Source organism: Dermacentor silvarum, unplaced genomic scaffold, assembly GCF_013339745.2.
Source record: "Dermacentor silvarum isolate Dsil-2018 unplaced genomic scaffold, BIME_Dsil_1.4 Seq458, whole genome shotgun sequence".
In the NCBI taxonomy this organism is placed as follows: Eukaryota; Metazoa; Arthropoda; class Arachnida; order Ixodida; family Ixodidae; genus Dermacentor; species Dermacentor silvarum.
In genome coordinates this window covers 163,002-181,285 of record NW_023606265.1, presented here as the reverse complement: position 1 = coordinate 181,285, position 18,284 = coordinate 163,002, and the positions used below count along the sequence as shown (strand labels likewise).

The window sequence follows — 18,284 nt, the reverse complement described above, 5'->3', positions numbered from 1 at the left end:
GGCCGAGCCTAACAGACCCGAGAGACTCTGCCAAAATGCATGAGGCCATGGTGAGCTGGTGCAGAAACTTGAAGGCAGCGTCGCCACCCATCTTTTGTATTTGCACCTTTTCTGGCCTATCAAGCTACTTCTCATGGCAAGAGTTGCTCACAGTAAGAGTGATGTGGGCCCATTCTCTGGCCAATGCCCCAGAATAGGTATGTGCCACTGGGTACACACAAGCAGAACAAGTGACAAGAAGTGAAGAAGTTGGCAATAAATGCAGCTCAGTGTGAGGAAGTAGTGAAGGGAACAAACCAGTACCTGAGCATGCATTTAATGAGGAGCATTTGAGCTTGAGAGAACGGAGGAAGTCGGCAACAGAAGTTGCGGAGGCGTAAAAAAAGATTCGGGGTAGCTTGCACTAGTGGTGCAAGGCTAAAGACGCAGCGGAGCTGATCGGTTCCTAGCTGGTCGCGGCTATACGAAGTGATGCTAAGTTATACGAAGTGTATAAGCATTTCCTCATGGTCCATGGCATCAGGGAACACCTCGTGAAGCACTTGAAGTCCGAGCACACGTAGGGAAGTGGGGCGAAAACTATGCGCAGTGTACGGGTGGCGTGCAGCTGGCGGGAGCTTGGCGGAGCCGTGTCTGTGTCGGGTGAAGCGAGCGCGTACCTGCCTGTGGTTACCAGGCAACGCGAGGTGACGTCATCGCTACTGCTTCAACGCATGCGCGGCTAGGCGAGGTTGGGCCAGGTGGTGCTGGGCAATGGCGTGGTTGGCCAGGTTGTTGCTGAGCAACGACGTGGAGTTTTCTGCGGACTTCGGATGTTTCTCCTCCAGCTTTAACAGCTTCGCTGTTTTAAAATCAAGTCAACAAATCTCATGAATAAGAAAAAATATTTTATAAGGACCATTTCACGGTATTGGATTGAATGTTTCCATTCCTAATATTCTGTCTTTGGATCCCTTCTCTTTAAACATTGTTATAGGGATGTCTGTGCAGCCGCTGAGAAATTTCATTTTGAATGAGGATGATTTTATGGATAAATTCTTAAGACATTGTTATTTTACTATTCTTTTGATATTATCAAAATTTTCATTAGCATCTTTTTTTTTTTTTTTGGACAGTGTTCTTTGTTGTAACCCATGTGGTTCTTGGCCAATCTTTCATAGTGGGTATGAGCCACTCATAAAATCAACCAACTAACCACCAAATTGGGCCAAAACATAGTGGTGTAGCCAGAGGAGGGGGCACACCAAACACGAGCCCCCCCCCCCCCCCCATTTTTTAATGTACCGGGATATCTGGCATAGCACGACATGTAACAACACCCACCTGCCCTCTTCCCTTTTCCCTTGGTCAAGTACGAGCAGGCCCGAAAAAAATGCTTGGCTACGCCCCACTGCAAAGCATGCATTGATTGCGGAAGAGAGGGAGGCCCAAAGAAGCGTCGAGAGGAACAGGGATGTATTTATTATACTGTGAAGCATGGTGCAGAATGTGAACAAGCTAACTATGCTAATGGAGGTAATGTTGGGGAAAGAAAGAATACTGTGTTCTACTTTGGTGCTCTTTAGTGTTTACCGGCTCGCATTGTGGGTAGTCTCGCTTCCTCCATTGACATACTCATTCTGGACTGATGTTTATCAGCTGCTGTGATGCCTTGTTATGCGCTCCACTGAGCCTTGCCTGATGTTGCAGGCACTGTTGGACGGAAACCACAGAGTGCAGTGCAAGTGCTTGCGCCTGCTGAGTGACCTGCTCCCTACGGATGGTCGACCTGAGGCCCGTCGTCATTGCTCAGCGATTACAGCCGCCATCAGGATCCTCGTGTTCGCACAGCAGCCTTCCAGGCCATGGTAAGGGCATAATTCAGCTGGCTTCAGTGATGCCCAAACTTGAGGTTGTTTACCCAATTGACTGAGCCAGCAGAATGGACATGACATACAAAATATTGGGGGGAAACACATCCTACCTACTTCATTTGCATGTCACATATAGTTCTCGAGAGAACTTAAAGGGTGAGCAGTAGCAGTGTCGCAAGGCTACCAAATTTTTGTCTGTAAATTTGGTTGTTCAAAAGTATTGCGGAGAGTGACCAATGGACAATACAGCTCTGCTGACAAACCTACTGCCAGGGATGCTCTGCTGGCCACAGCTAGAAGGCTTGCCCAGAGAATTCTCACCGAGCATGAAGGTAGGAGCATTTGAGCTTCTTTAAAAAAGTCCTGGTGTTTTTCATTCACATTGTGTTTTTTATTGACATGTCCCCATTTTACACAGACTTTGGTCAATACACTTACAAGAAATCGGAGAGGTGTTCCACAGCTGCATGCGCTTTCATCATGTCTAAAGCAATCGGTTTACCTTTTTATGTGGTGCCCTCAGAAATTGATACAGTCGCTTGGGCTGGAGCAAAGCAAGAGCATGTAATTGAAAAGAATATGCATAATTATTCTCTGGTGTTTGCTTGTACAATAATTACTGTCTCAACCGTCCTGAAATTCCTGAATATCTCAGCTACAAAAGAAAGATGTCTACTCGTGCACTAATGTTGCCTTTTTATTCCACCACCAAATTGGGGGCATAACCTTTAAAGAAAGACTCTCTCAGCACATACTTTGGTTCATTGTGATGGCTTTTATCACAGTGCTCCTAAATCTTGTCACCTGTTGGCAGACTTGCTTTTAGCAGGATTAATCAGCATACAGCTTGTGTGGTCTCACAGGTGCTCTTGGGACAAAGGAACGACAACACAGTACACTAATGCTTGCTAGCCAAATTACTATGCACAGAACATGCCGATTGGCGCGTGACAAATCGAGGAAGTTCAACTCACCGTGTGGGGGTCTTCCCCAACCCGTAGCGCATATAATCGCAGCTACGTAGGGTTCGGGCGCATAAGGCAACAAGCGAGTCAACTCAGCAACGTTTATTGCTGCGGGCAATAAAACACACTTGCAGAGGGAAGTCCGCTCTGTATAATAAGTAATAAATAGGCTTGCCTCGTGCGTGTGATAGTCACGCAAGCGAGGTCACTCACGGGTTGCAGCGGGTATATCCATAGGGGAAGGTCAGGTGTAGCGAGGTCAGAAAGCCCCGGGGGTCTCTCAGTCACGCTCTTTTATACTTTTTTACCTTTCGCGAGGGGAATGTCCTCCTCGCCCGTGGATACTGTCCCTCTTCCCACGCGGGTACGCACGTCGCGAGAGGCGAGCGAGAATCGGGAGAGGGCAAAGTGTATCTCTCCCATGTCCGCCCAAAACAGTATCATGCTGGCAGAGTGAACAATATAACTGTACAATTAACTTTAAGGGAGGCCACAGTACAGATTCATATTGAATACCCTACTTTTGTTCTTGCTATGAAAGCAAGAACAAAGTAGGGTATTCAATATGAATCTGTTATATATTATATATTAGTTATATTGTTCATATTGTGGCCTCCCTCAAAGTTAATTGTACCATTATATCGTTCACTCTGCCATCATGATACTGTTTTCTGAAAAGCAAAAGGTATTCGTGCTACTAAATGAACCAGGAGAGTGTGATCATCTTCCACCAACAGCATTAATTCTGCATAGACCCACTGCACAGTGACCAAATAGCACACTGATCTGGCACCAAGCCACCAAGAAGTGAAAAGAGCAAGCATGAAATATGTTACAAAGTGAATTGCATGAGAATTTCATGAACTGTAAACAATTTGCTCAAGTTCCTTGACCACCCAGGGTTGCAGTGTGGCCATTATAAATTTCAATACAGTTAAACCTCGATATAGCAAACTTCAGTATATCGTAATTTTCAATATAACAATGTAGTTAACTTTTTATAACTTCTTATCCATAGAACATCATGTATATTGAACCTCAATATAAAAAAGTGTGCTTATTTCAATAAGCACACTTTCATTTCAATATAACCAAATTGAAACGTGATTTCAACATAACGAAATTGCACTGCTGCCGTGAAGGAATACCAAGACAATAAATGGTCACCTGTCGTGGTGGTGTAGTGGCTTCAGCTTTGTGCTGCTAAACCCGAGGTCACGGGATCAAATGCCTGGCACGGCATCCGCATTTAGATGGGGGCAAATGCAAAAACGCCTGTTTACTATGCATTGGGGGCAAGTAAAAGAACCCCAGGTGGCCAAAATTAATCTGGAGTTGCCACTACTCTTGCCTCATAATCATATCGTGTTTGGGGTGACCACTGAACAAGTGTCATAGCAGCCACACCAAGATGCTTCTCATCTAACGATAGCTTCCTGTGCTGTTTATTTTTAATTCTCCAGTACCGTCTTCATGACCGGGGCCTGAAGCTGGATGTGAGCCTGTATGAACATGTGACGACTGCATTGACTGATGACTATGAAAGTGTGCGGATAGCTGCCCTGAAGCTGGTGCAAGTGATAAGCCATGCGTACGGAAATAAGTGAGTGTTTGCCTGAGGCAGTTCTTATCCTTGTGCGGACACTCCACTTACTTTTGGTGCACATCACTATGCAGTTTGCTAACTAGTGTGACCCTGACATGAAGTACTGTTTCTGTTGGCAGTGGTCACCAAAATTACTTTTCCTGACTACTAGTGAAAAAGTTCCTGCTGCACTCTAAGCCGAGGTTGCTTACCAGCAGAGTATGAAATGTGTTGTGGTACACTTGTAGCCCACATGCAATGAATTGTGAGGTTGAACACTGGAAAGACTGGAAAGCTTTTGGTGACATACATCACTGAGTAGACTTTCAATGGGTTATCTTTATTTGTATAATGTCCATAAAGTGTTATCCCTCTCATAAGTTGCATAAGGCAAATGGTAGGGTACCTGAAAATGACAGCACTGATTACATGGGCACTGCTGCATAATAAAAATATTGCTAAGAAAGGTCCTTAGATAAGATTTTAATTCAACTGCAACATAATTTAACGAATAACAATGCCTGATGCAAATTGAGTGCTATTTTGTCTCACAAGCTGGCTTTGCCTTTTTGTTGAGCTAGAGATTGCCAGATTGCCTTGTAGGCTTGAAGTGTAAAGCAACAAGCCATTGACGTGATAGATGGGGAGCACTGCTTTCGTGTCGTGTGGCATTTGATCGAGTGTGATTTCTGTGGGGCAGCCTTGTGCAGGTACGAAACAGCCAGGAGCAAATCCGACTAGCAGATGATGCTTTTGCCAAGATCTGCCAGATGGTCGGCGATCTCTCCATGAGTGTGCGCATTGAAGCAGCCTCGCTGATGGTGAGGAATCTTGGGCTTCTCATGAAATCAGCAGGGCAAGCAGTGCTGTGAAAGCAGTGCTGTTCAGGAAATTTATTTACTGTGTAAAACAACCAGTGTTTGTGCATTATTTATAATATATGGGAGAACGTCTGTCTTTGTTTTTTACCCTGAGAAAATCTTGCAAATTCTAGAGCTTATTGTGAAACATTTTTTTACTAGTATTGAGGAACAAGACATCAGCACAACACCTGCCCAACATTTTGTCTTACAAGTCATAAGTCACCTAAGTCACAAGTCATAAGTGGCCTTAGCACTGCTAGAGATGCTTCATGTTTGTCTTATTCAAGTAGCATACCTTTCAGCTTTGTGCACTTGTCTCACTGGCTGCTTTCAGCACATCATGAGATTGGCCACTTGTTCTGCGTCCTTGGTGATACCTCGTTACAGTAAAACTTCATTACTTCGAATTTTGTGAGACAGGAAAAAAATGCCTGAATTAACCAAATGTTGAATTTTTTAATGTGTCAACAAATAAATAAATAAACCTGCCGTGGTAGCGTAATGGCTGTGGCATTGCGCTGCTAAGCCAGAGGGCATGGGATCAAATCCCAGTCGCGGTGGCCGCATTTTGATGGGGGCGAAGTGCAACACCTGTGTACCGTGCATATGGTGTACATTAACAAACCCTAGGGGGTCAAAATTAATCCATAGTACCCCATTACGGCGGCCTTATACTCATACGAGGTATTGGCACGGAAAACCCTGAAATTTAATTTGAATTTAATTTTAACAGAAAATAAATGCTTACTACATCGACATGCCTTCATTTATTGAAGAAATCTGCAACCCTCATTTCTATTTTGTACAAAATCTGCGCAAAAGCTACTGCTGTTATCTCACGACTGATAATTGCTCGCAGCGGCAAGAGCCTCACAACTTCCTTCGCAGTGCGACAGCGACGCGAGACGAGTGTCTTCATCCGGGTAGATGTGCTCTTTAACTACTGTGTTCACATCCAGATTATTTTGTTACTCAGGGAGTCCGTTAGGAACTGATCATCCATGGACCTCAGTGTAGCTGGCAGGTTTGAAACCAGTGCACGGGCTGCAGTAGAATTGCTTTTCATCCTCAAGATGAGAGTGTATTAAAAAATTTCTTGCTGAAGGAGATCTATGTGGCAGCGCCCCTTCATAACAAAGGCATTGTAAAAGCTGGTTGAAGAGTGCTGCAGGACTCCTTAAATCTTATTGGTAGTTAAACCTTATTAGTCTTGTCCTAGTATGCATAGAAGTAGCAGTTTTACATTCACAGTTCGCTTATTCCGCATGTCATAATTTTACGAATAAGTGGAAATTAACAGTTTCATGCAGCAAGCCCAGGAGAAAGAACTGTTACTCCTTTATTAGTAGAGTCCTTTATCGCATAAATACCTTTGTTGGCAAGTTGTGCTCATATTGATTGGTTCATACAGACTTAAAATAAACAGTGCTTATACATCAGTTAGAGCAAAGGAGTGCACACACGGACTTACCATTGGAATATGTGCATATCCCAGTCAATAGTTCGTTGGATTGTTTGTCTGCTTTTCTTAACATAGCTAGGCATACATGCAGCTGAACAGGGAGACAAAAAAAAAAAAAAAGTCTTACAATCATGCGACTAATGGCAACTTCAAGACGACAGATACGATGACTAATTTTGATGCAAGTTCTGTGTTCTTTCCGATTATTTTTGCATGAATACTTTGTTATGGATGCTTATATGTGGTAGACAAGCAGTCAATCCAGTGGTGGCTAGACGGTGCTTGGTGCATATTTTTTTCCTGTCTGGGCCATCTTCAAACAGTCGTTTCATAAGCGTTCAGTGGAATCTTTGTCTGTGCAGTCATAAAGAGTGCCGAAAATCATAGAGTGCAGTTGCCTTTGAGCATTCATTATTTTGAATAGCAAAATCTTAAGGCACATTTCTAGAAATGGGGCTCACCGACTTGGTTTTGCAGGGTACCGAGCCATGTGAGCCTGCAGTTCCTGGAGCAGACTCTTGACAAGAAACTCATGTCGAATCTCAGGGTGGGTTTTGTTTCTTCCTCTTCTTTTTTGACACAATATATCATCAGTCTAGCTCTTTATTTTGTCATTTGCCTCTGCTTGGCTTTCTGCACCAGAGTCAGGATGCAAGCTGTTTACCACACCAAAAACGATTATTTGAATAGGTAGTACAGAACACTGTTATCATGCTTTGGGTTTAGGAAATTCATTGTTATGAAACAGCACCCCCCCCATAAATCATTACGATTTCAATGGCAAAAAATATGGTAAATCCCAAAACCAGATAAATTTGTTTAGCATCAGCAGACTGAACAACTCTCTTCACTGCCAGAACAACCATTGAGATGATCACCAGCTTCAGTTACGTGTAGGCTGTCAGTGCACTAGAGTTGCAGTAGATTCCGGTGAATCTTGTCTCTTACTTTGTGCTTTGCACTTCTGTACAAGCACTGGTGTAGCACAACGAATCTGTGTGACCATTGTGGTCAACTAGTGCACGAAAAAATAAGGATGGAAGGATGAAAAGGCAGGCACAGGCGAAGCACTTTGTCTGTATTTGTATTTATCTCATTGTGCATACGTGTACTTGCTGACCATGATGGATAATGAACTTCCCCAAATGATCATATTATCACTTGCGATCAGCTTCCTTTCTTCTATGCAATAGATGCTGCTATGTTTTACTGTCTGTTGTTTTACTGTCTAATAAACAAGCTTGTGAATGTTTAAATACATTTTGGTGGCTAAGTCATGTGTTTTGAGTGGCTGTTTTTATAGTGAACTCCCGCTAACTGGTTTCCTACAGTCGGAGCATAAGTTGAGAAAGGCCGCAAAGCCAACAAAAACCCTGAGGTGCAAGCTCTGCAGTGGCATTCAAAGTGTCTCACTTGGTAAACCGTTGAAGCTAGAGATGAGGCAAGCCATTGAAGTCATGGTCGTTGGGCATATTCATAGAAAATTATGGTTTTGAGAATGTGTACTCGATGACACATTACCTGGTATGGTGGCTGAGGGGCTATGATGTGATGGTGTTGGTGTACCTGCGCTTTATATCGGGTCACCGTAGTTGACCGTGTCCAAACCGGCATGACCACATCAAAAAAAAAAAAACACTTAAAAATTTTTTCGTGAACTTCAAAAAATGTTCGCATAGTCATTGGCGCAGCGCTCCATGCTGCCACCAAAACTCGAGGCGTCTCTTGGTCACTTCCGCGGCCCCCACCTCTTCCGTCTTGAACCCAAGGGCGGTAGGCAGCACCTGTGCAGGTTGGCGGAAAGATGCTACCGCACTCCAGTACCACTTGATGCAGTGTCTCGTCCGACCTCCCACAGAGGGCGCACATTGTCGAAACCTCCTCGGTGAAGCGCGCTTCCAAAGGCGACTGTGCAGCACATCCAGCTCTCTCCACCAGCAGCGCGCTTCCCTTCGAGTTGTCATAGCAGCAGTCGGTGCGGATTTTGAGCTACTCACTACGATACAACGCGGGACAACTTTTATTCTATGGCTTTCCTCCGCGCAGCTGCCTCTGTCTGTTGCACCTGCAGCCGTGTTTCCTTGCCCATTCGGTCCCTCGGCTCCTTCACCGCCTCCTCCAGACAGACAAAATGTCAACGCAGTGCAGCTGTCCTTCTCGTCCATTTCGTCGACTTGTCGGTGAAAATGGTGTGTACCAGCACCTGTTGTGCGACATTCTCTCCCGGAAGCCTCAGGAGCCGATTTTCAGATGTCGCCTTTGCCACCGCCTCTCTCGCGGCAAAGGAGGACCATCCCATCTCCCCCTGTACCGCCTCCACGTGTGTGAACCTGTGTACTCCCAGCGCCTCTTCAGGAGGAGGGGAGGAGAAAAACATTTATTAAGAAAAAAAAGAAAAACAAGCAGGTGTCTTCCTGCTTGTGTTGGGAGGTGCCCTCAGTCCAGGGCTCCTGTGGCTCTTGCTGTCTCCCGGGCCCGCCGCACAAGTTGTTGCTGGTCACGAGGGTCCGAGCTAGTCAGCACGGCTTCCCACTGCTCGGGTGTGCGAACTCCCGCACCCGAGCAGTAATGGGAGTTCCTGAAGAGGGAACTCCCTCTTCAGGAACTCCCGCACTCTCGAGGAGAGGCACAGTATGGCGTTAGCATAGGTAAGACCCGGCACTGCTACCATCTTCCACAGCGCTCGCATCACCTCATATCTACTGTATGACCACAAGGACCTCTGGCACAGAATTCCCCTATGTCTGGCTGCTTTTCCTCTCATATCTTCTCATATGCTGAGAGGTAGTCTGGGCTCATTGTCAGTCTGATGCCCAAATATTTTGTGCTGGTGCTCCTGAGGATTGGGTTGCCCTGTAGGCTCCATGTTGTGTCGAGCCGCACGTCTTGTGCCCCCCAAAAACACCGCACACTTTGTGGAGCTGAAACTCGGTCACAGTTGCCCCATCTCCCTGCCACATATGTCTAACAATTTCTGCAGCTCCTCTGGAGAGCCTGGAAGGAGTGCAAAATCGTCGGCATACACCAGAGCTGGGATCCATCTCTGTACCAGCTGCCTGCTCTCCCTGTGCCTGAAAGTGAAGCCACAATCCAAAGCCTCAAGACATTGGACCACCCCTGGAACACGCACCATAAACAGAAGTGGGAATAGCGGACAACCCTGCCGGAGGCCTCGAGGCATTTCTACCTGTGCAGTCTTATGGCCATCCCACTCCACCTCTGCCACCATATCACTGTAGATGGCCTGAAGCACTACGTGATCGTCAGCCAGGCCCATCTCTGCCAGTATCCTCCAGAGGATTTCTCGGTCCACACAATCATAGGCCTTAGCTCTGTCCAAGAAATCCACATACCATGGGTCCCCGGCCTGGAGGGCCAGCTCAATGCTTTGCGTGATGACAAAGAGGCTGTCCTCTATGCGACGTCCCTGCCGGAAACCTATCTGAAGCTCCCCAAGGATTCCCATGGCCTCCATCCACTGCTGGAGTTGTGCATTCACCACTTGCATAGTCACTTGATATAGGACCGGGGTTATGGCGATCGGTCTATAGTTCCTGAGGTCTTGTTTATCACCTGACCCTTTGTACAGAGGTCTCAGCTTGCTCCTCTTCCAATCCCAGGTACCCCCGCTGATCCCAGCACCTCTGCCACAAACTTCTTGATCCTAGCCTGTGCTTTGGGACCTCGCGTCTCGATCAGGCTCATCGGTATCTCGTCGCACCCTGCTGCTGTCCCTGCATCCACCCTGCTCACCGCTCTCTGAAATTTTCTCTCAGTTGGTGCCAATCATAGATCGGCGTCGGCTTGCTCCTCAGGTGTAAGCAGCATGTACGAGCCAGCCATGTCTTCTGACAGGGTGTCCAAGGCACGCTGCCGCTGCAGTGATCGCACCCACTTTTCCAGCAATAAGATACATTCCTCCCCTATCATTTCCTCCCTGTCCGGCGACCCCCGCAGTGCCACTTGGGATATTTGCCGGTTCGACTTGTGTATGTATCGCCAGAAGCGCTGTGGTGCCTGCCTTCCTGCTGCCTTCAAATCCTCCATGAACTTCCTTGTCCAATCATGCCCGAACACGTCCCCTGCACCAGCACAACTGCATCCTGTTTCAGCCTCCTGTAGGTCTCCCAGGCAACCAGAACTTCTTCTTTCTGGGGTTTTACGTGCCAAAGCAGTTCTGATTATGAGGCACGCCATAGTTTAGGGCTCTGGAAATTTTGACCACCTGGGGCTCTTTAACGTGCACTACAACGCAAGCGCATGGGCGTTTTTGCATTTCGCCTCCATTGAAATGCCGCCGCTGCGGCCGGGATTCGATCCCGCGATCTCGTGCTCAGCAGCGCAACGCCTTAGTGACAGCCACCGCGGCGGGTGGCAACCAGAACAGCTTCTGGATCCCCGTATTTGCTCAGATGCCTGTGGGCACGGCTCGCTTCTTGCCTGCGCTGTATAGCTTCTGCCATTTCTCTGCTCCACCATGGCTTGAGTCCACGCCGACCTCGTGACCGCTGAGCCCACTGCCTCATGGCCTCTTTGATTTCTGATACCAGGTGATCGTTGGATTCCAGCATATCGGCCTTTGTTTTCAGCTTGGCTGCCATCTCAAGTAGGGCCCTTTCATTTGGGCGAGTAACAGCCACCGAAAGTTGCGGTCGATTGCACCAAAAGCCGGTTTCGAAAACCTGGCGTAACCGGTTGTATTCACTTTCCAGGTTGCCTGCTCCATCTTCATCTGCCACCATCCTGTTGAGGCCTTCGTACAGTAGTTCGGTCATGAGGCAGTAAACTATGGGACTGGTGATCCCGTGTGGACCAGGTCATTGCCCCACAGCACTTCTTCGTCACATTAGTGATCACTAATTTAGCCGATTCATCCTGCTGCTAAGAACAAGGTTCTGAGTTTTGATTCCTGTCCACTGCAGCTGCATTCTGATTGGGCAAATAATGCAACAGAGCTTCTGTACTGAACTTTGGGTGCAGGGTAAGGAACTCCAGATGATCAATTATTCTGAAGCCTTCCAGATTTACTGTGTTACTCATAGCCCCATTATGAAAGGGAGAAATGAGGTCCACCCGTCTTGTAACACGAAGGTACAAAGGAAACCCACACGGGTTTCTCAGAAAGAAAGCTTCGCAGTTGAAGAAAAATTTGTCCTGGTCCAGCACAAATTTTTCTTCCACTGCGAAGCTTTTTCTCAGAAACCATATTGGTTTCCTTTGTAGCTTCGAGTTACAAGACGGGTGGATGTCATTTTTCCTTTCATAAAGTTTCCTCCACCTTGTGGGCTTCTGCAGAAGTGATTTGTTACAGCCCCTTTGTTTCTTTGGGATGTTAGACCAAACCAGTCTATCAGTCCATTTATACATCCATCGATCCACCTGCCATTCTATCAGTCACACCTTGTAGTTTTTCCTAGAGTTGGCCGCAGGTGGAAGAGATGGGAAACCAGCTAAGGTTGCCTTTTTTCCTCCTACTGTGCAGCGTAAGCGGTCAGCACATGAGCGACAGGGAGAGCTATGAGAGTGGCGAGTGGTCCTCAGGCCAGCGGTGGGCAGACGATGCGCCTCGCGAGGAAGTGGATGCCCAGAGTGTAAGCCTCATGGGCTCAGGTGCCTGTGGGGCCTTTGTGCATGGCCTCGAAGATGAGTTCCTCGGTGAGTATGGGCAAGGGAGCCCCAGGGCAGCAGGGGGACTAGCTGCGCTCTCTCTGGTGCTGTGCAGAGGTACGGCTGGCATCCCTGGACTCCCTGTGCCGGCTGGCACTGCAGTTCCCATCATTTGCGGCACAGTCTCTGGACTTCATCGTGGACATGTTCAATGACGAGATTGAAGAGGTGCGGCTGAAGGCCATTCAGTGCTTGGGCCGCATCAGCAACCAGATCGTGCTGCGTGAGGACCAGCTGGAGACCGTCCTTGCTGTGCTTGAGGTGAGCCAACCTGCTTGAGGCCACATGCTCGAATCCTTCTTTTAAGAGCTTATCAGTTGGTCTAAGTGCTTCAACAATTGTTACATCTTATGATAAACGCTGTGTGTGCACTAGGCATGATGCCCATTACCTCCAGAGAGAGAGTGAAAATAATCTCGCCACTTTCTTTTTAATATGTTGAAATCAGCCTGTTCTGCCTTAATTTGGCTTTGTATTCCCATTGCTATTCTGCATCAAGAACTTCCTTGTCACTTGCCTTACAGATGTGCACTTCTGGATAAATGCTCTTGTGTATATAATGTTTTGTAAATGTTTTGTGTAAAGCCTGGTGCTTTATGCTGTAACAACTCTTTCCATTTTAATTCTTTTTGCCTTCGTTACTAGCTCACTTCGCCCCCACCATTGAAGGGACTGGCCACTTGGCATGGCAGATAAGAAATGAAAAAAATTGAGGAAAAGAATCTTTACAAAATGCGCCCCTAGCTGGGGAAGTTATAAAATAAGATGCAAGGCTTATTGCAAGTGCTTAGTGTCCCCAAATATGTGGTGGAGGTCGTGATATTAGATTTCTTTATTGAGGTGGAAGCCTTAAGTGGCTCATTGCAATGGCTCGTACCCCAAAAACGCGTCATCCGGTCCAATGGTACAAAAACTGTAGCTCATACCCGCGTCGTCCCCTCCAATAATACAAAAACTATCATCATCAGCAATGGCTCATACCGCCCTAAACAAGCAAAAAATGCAAGGCTCATCCCTCTCGTAATGCAGAGGCTACAAGCCCTCAGCAATGTGAAGCGTACAGTGCATACGTTCATAAGAATCACGCATACAATGTTACACCTCATTATCAAGAATGGCTGATACCCTCGTAAGCAAGCAAACATGCAATAGTTGAATATGAATGAAGAAACAAAAGAAAGGCCATTATTAACAGGTGTGCACAGGTCCTTGAAATCTTTGAAAATCCTTGAAATTGAAAGTTCCGTTTTCAAGGCCTTGAAAGTCCTGGAATTTCTGTTCCGTCCTTGAGAACCCTTGAATTCTGGGGTTTTCACGGGGTCCGACAGTGTGACTCACATTATATGGCAGTTGAGGGTGGTCCTGGCAAACTTCATTGCTTTCTGCAACGCCGGGACCGCGAAGTCAAACTTGTCTGCGTCCGCCGCGCAATTTTTTTTTTTTCACTCTGGCTTGCTTTGACTTCGGGTTTGGCCAAAAGCAATAAGTGCTGGCCACAATGAGGCTAGAGTCTCGACCTCCTCAGAAAAAAAAAAATAGTTGTGCGATCATGCTTATTTGTAACGAAAGCGCAGTTACATGAATTTTAACAATTGAATTTGGTAGTATTTCACTTTTTGGGGGGTTCACCTTGGGCTGGATTTATTGGCAACCCACTAACAACAGGTACAGCCTCATAGCCTGAGCGTTGTCTGTTGGCCACAATGTGCTTAGTTTATCTGTGTGCGCGCACTCCGGTGCTGTCGACACTTTGTTTGCTTCTTCCCCTGTTTCAGTTGTGGTGTGCATAGTTAAGAATAATGCCTGGGAAATGTAAATTCCAAAGCGCCTGGCTCAGCAACAACGATTATAAACTTTTGGGTTGCGCCGGATACATCGGACCCCCACCGCACGAAATGCTTGTCCTGCAGAAAAACCTTCGACACCGCTTCTATGGGCGAATCTGCTCTCAAAGTGCAAAGCACTGCGAAATCGTGCAAATGGCTGCTCGAAACTCTATACAGAACTACCTGGCACCAAGCACAAGCAAGCGGTCCACTGGGTTGGCTCCATCGCAGGCGACTCATCTAAAGAGCGCCTGCAAGTCACACGAGGTGGTTACCGATGCAGAAATTCTGTGGACAATGAAAGTGATTACTTCCCACTACTCGTACAGATCATCCGCACAAACCGGCGACTTGTTCAAGCGGATGTTTACTGTCAGTGACGTGGCTAAATCGTTTTCCTGCGGAGAAAGAAAATGGTGTATGTTGCATGCCATGGGCTCAGGCCATTTTTTTTTATCGTCCTTGCAACAAGAGGTACAGAAGAGTGACTATTACGTCGTGCTTTTTGACGAGTCAGCGAATGACTTCCTGCAAGAGAAGCAAATGGACGTGCATGTGCGCTATTGCGACTTGTCACACAAGGTCGCCACCAGATATTACACATCCGATTTTATGGGGCATTCCATGGCAGAGGACATTCAGGAAATACTTCTAAGGGCTTTGGAGCCTTTGCCACTTGGAAAAGTTCTTCAGATCTCGATGGATGGGCCGACCATGAACCTGAAGTTCTTTAGGAATATGCAAGTGCACTTGCAGGAAGACCATCAGGTCCAATGTGTTGACTTGGGGACGTGTGGCCTTCATACGATCCACAATGCATACAGGGCAGACGTGGGAGCCAGCAAGTGGAGCATTGACGTTCTGCTGTCAAGCTTGAATGCACTCTTCCGAGACTCAACAGCACGAAGGGAAGATTTTTCAACTGTGACTAACCAGGAAACATTTCCACTTCAGTTTGTGTCTCATCGATGTGTGGAAAACGTAATTGTCTTTGAAAGAGCATTGCTTCTTTGGAATGACATAAAGAAATATGTGGAGTCTGCAAGGAGTAAGCAGGTGAGCTTACCAAAGTATGCATCATTTGAAAATGCATACAGCTTTTGTTGTGATTCCTTGACGCTGGCAAAACTGAACTTTGCTCTCAGTGTTGCTTCCATTCTTCAGCCATTCTTGAAAGACTACCAGTCCAACAAGCCAATGATCTTCTTTCTTGCTAGAGACCTTGAGAGTGCTGTGCGGAAGCTCCTTCTGAAATTCATGAAGGCTTCAGTGTTGTCTTCATTGGCAGGGATTGGTGGTTTGCTCAGGGTAGACGTTGATAATCCTGCTAACAACACTCCGCTTGAAAAAGTGGATATCGGCCCCAAATGTGAACAAGCACTGACAGATTCAAGGGCAAGTGCGAAGGATACATTTAAATTCAGAATGGAGTGTGAACTATCTTTGGCAGCTGTGACCAAGAAAATACTGGAATGAAGGGAACGAAGTACCCTTAAATCATTAATGGTTAGAAACCTGGCCTCTCTAGGCCCCCGGCTCATGTGCTCGAAGCCGGATCAGTGCCTTGTGCGCCTAAGGAAGGTGTCGGACGTCTTGACCATGGCAGGAAGACTGAGTCACTGCCAAAGGGAATGTGTAATGGCAGAATACACTGAGCTACTGCAAGACTTACCGCCGTATTCAGAAATGCAACTTAGCTTGAAGCCCGTACTTGACTTGATTTAAAGGACGCCTGGCGCAAACATGCCCAGGATGCTCATTTGCTTTGGTACGTTCACAATAGGCGTCACTTTAACCAAGTCAAGCACGGACTTGAAGCGAAGTTGCATTTCTGAATACGGGGGTTAAAGCACGAGCTTCACCTGTTTGAGAGGAGCCTTAGCAGACTGGATGAGTTTTTCATGACCTCCTGAGCTTCAATCCCTCCTACAAAGAGCTGTGGAAAGCAGTCAGGCTGTTGCTTGCTTTGAGCCATGAGCAAGCAACTCTCGAACGGGGGTTTAGCGTCGACCGCCAGATCTCCATAGAGAATCTGAAAGGTTTGTCAGACATTTCACAGGCGTATCATATGTGACGCAATGGACAGGGCAGGTGGAGTTTTGAATCAAAATAACGAAAGTTTGGGCCCATAGAAACATATGGGCGCCAGCAGGGACCTTCACCATCCTTTTATTGTGTCTGTAAACAGATGCTGTGAAGGGTGGAGTCAAAGCAAGTTTTTGAATATGTTCACTGAGAAGGGAGCAGTAAGGTAAAATGAGTTTTTAGACATGTGCTTTTAGACTTTGACTTTAGGCTTTAGAGTTTTCAAAATACTCAGTGGCTGTTTGCCATTGCTTAGCTTATACAGTTAGTTGACTTCCGTTATTTCGATCCTGACGGGACCGACGAAACCAGTCGAATTATCCGACGGTTCTAATATAACAAAATGTAGAAAAAAATGCTGGAACACGCTGTTGAATCACTTCATAATTAAAGCTCACAATTAAATTCACAATTAAATAAAGTTAGCTTCACTACAATGCAGCCTTGTTATGCGGTGAATTATACTATGCCAGGGAAAGGTGCCACTGTTTCAGGACGTAGCATTTGTTCCTTAATTTACACACGCGCATGTGCCGTCTCCACTCACAGTACGAGTACCAAGGCACCTAATAAGTTCATTGGAAGGAGATAGACCCCGGCTCTTTCATTGGCTTTGAACATCCCCTCGACGAGTTTCTCACTTTACCGCCTCTCTTTTTGCTAGCTTTCCCAAAACACAGATGGCCTTTCTCCGCATCTCGGTGCACGGCGCGTGCGTGTACATGTTAAGCAACGCATACTAGGCCCCATTAATAGTATCATGTACGAGACGCACGACGAGCGAAACAGGGGCTCAAATTGGCACAGCAGCATCTCAAACAGCTCTGAATGGCTGCCAGTATGCTTACTAGACCTCTAGGTGCATGTACTGTGACCAAAGGTGGCACGTGCACACCTGTATAATTAAAAACATTTGCTATGTCCTGTGACAGTGGCCCATTTCCATTCGTGATATGCTTCACCGCAATATAGTATGTATCCTTCACTGCATAACTCGGCTGTATTGCGGCGAAGCTGATCATTCAAGCTCTAATTTCGGTAAGGCCAATTTTGTGATCAAAATAACAAAAGTTTGGGCCCATAGAAACATATGGGCGCCAGCAGGGACCTTCGGTCAGGATCGAATTAACAAAAAAATCGATTAACAAACTTACTTGTAGAACTGAGCCGTCGAAGTGCAAACCTACGAGTACCTATGCAGGACTCATCAATGGACATCCGGGAAGCCCTGCATGAAGTGCTGGGTGGCTGTTGTCTGTCAACAAAGGCAGGCTCAAGGCATGTGTGGACGCCTCCTGGACAATCTCAAGCGCTACCCGCAGGACAAGCGCTCCCTCTGGAGGTAGTCCACTTTCAGATTTTCATGATTGCCTTAAAGAGACCCTGAAACGGTTTGACGATTTTGTACAAAGGTACTGAGTCGTTAGGTTGTCTTTCTGATCATTAATTGACATTTAAGTGCTCTGCGTAAAGCATGTAATTTATTACAAGGTTTTAAAAAGGCACATCGCTACAATTGCAGCACGCCACTTAGATGAATTTAAGCAGCCCCTGACCATTAGATGCTATTTGACCATATCGGGTCAGTAGGGCAAGCTATCCGATTGGCTGTCCAGGGTGCATCATCGATAATTTTCCAACGTCATGATGATGAAACGTTCGTAATAGTTGAAATGTTAGGTAATTTGTTTCTATAGAAAGAAAGTATCAGAAAAAGAATGCACAAGAACAGTACAGTGTAGACCGCTTATAACGAAAATCGCCGGAGTCGCGAATATCCGCACTATAAGCGGTACCGCACTGTAACCAAAGCAATCATTTCAAGGCCCGCACATATGCAAAACATGTGCAACCGAGCCGCCACGCGTATGCGACAGTCGAGGAATGCGGCTAGAACGTTTGCATTCAATTTACAGTCGAATCTCGTTAATTTGAACCAAATCACGCGGCGGCGCCTCCGACCGGCATTGCTCCGGCA

The 18,284-nt window shown here is 46.5% G+C and overlaps 1 pseudogene; it reads left to right on the top strand.

Moving 5' to 3' along the window:
• LOC119435112 (integrator complex subunit 4-like) overlaps positions 1–18,284 on the top strand; it is a 58,004-nt pseudogene that overhangs the window by 3,333 nt on the left and 36,387 nt on the right.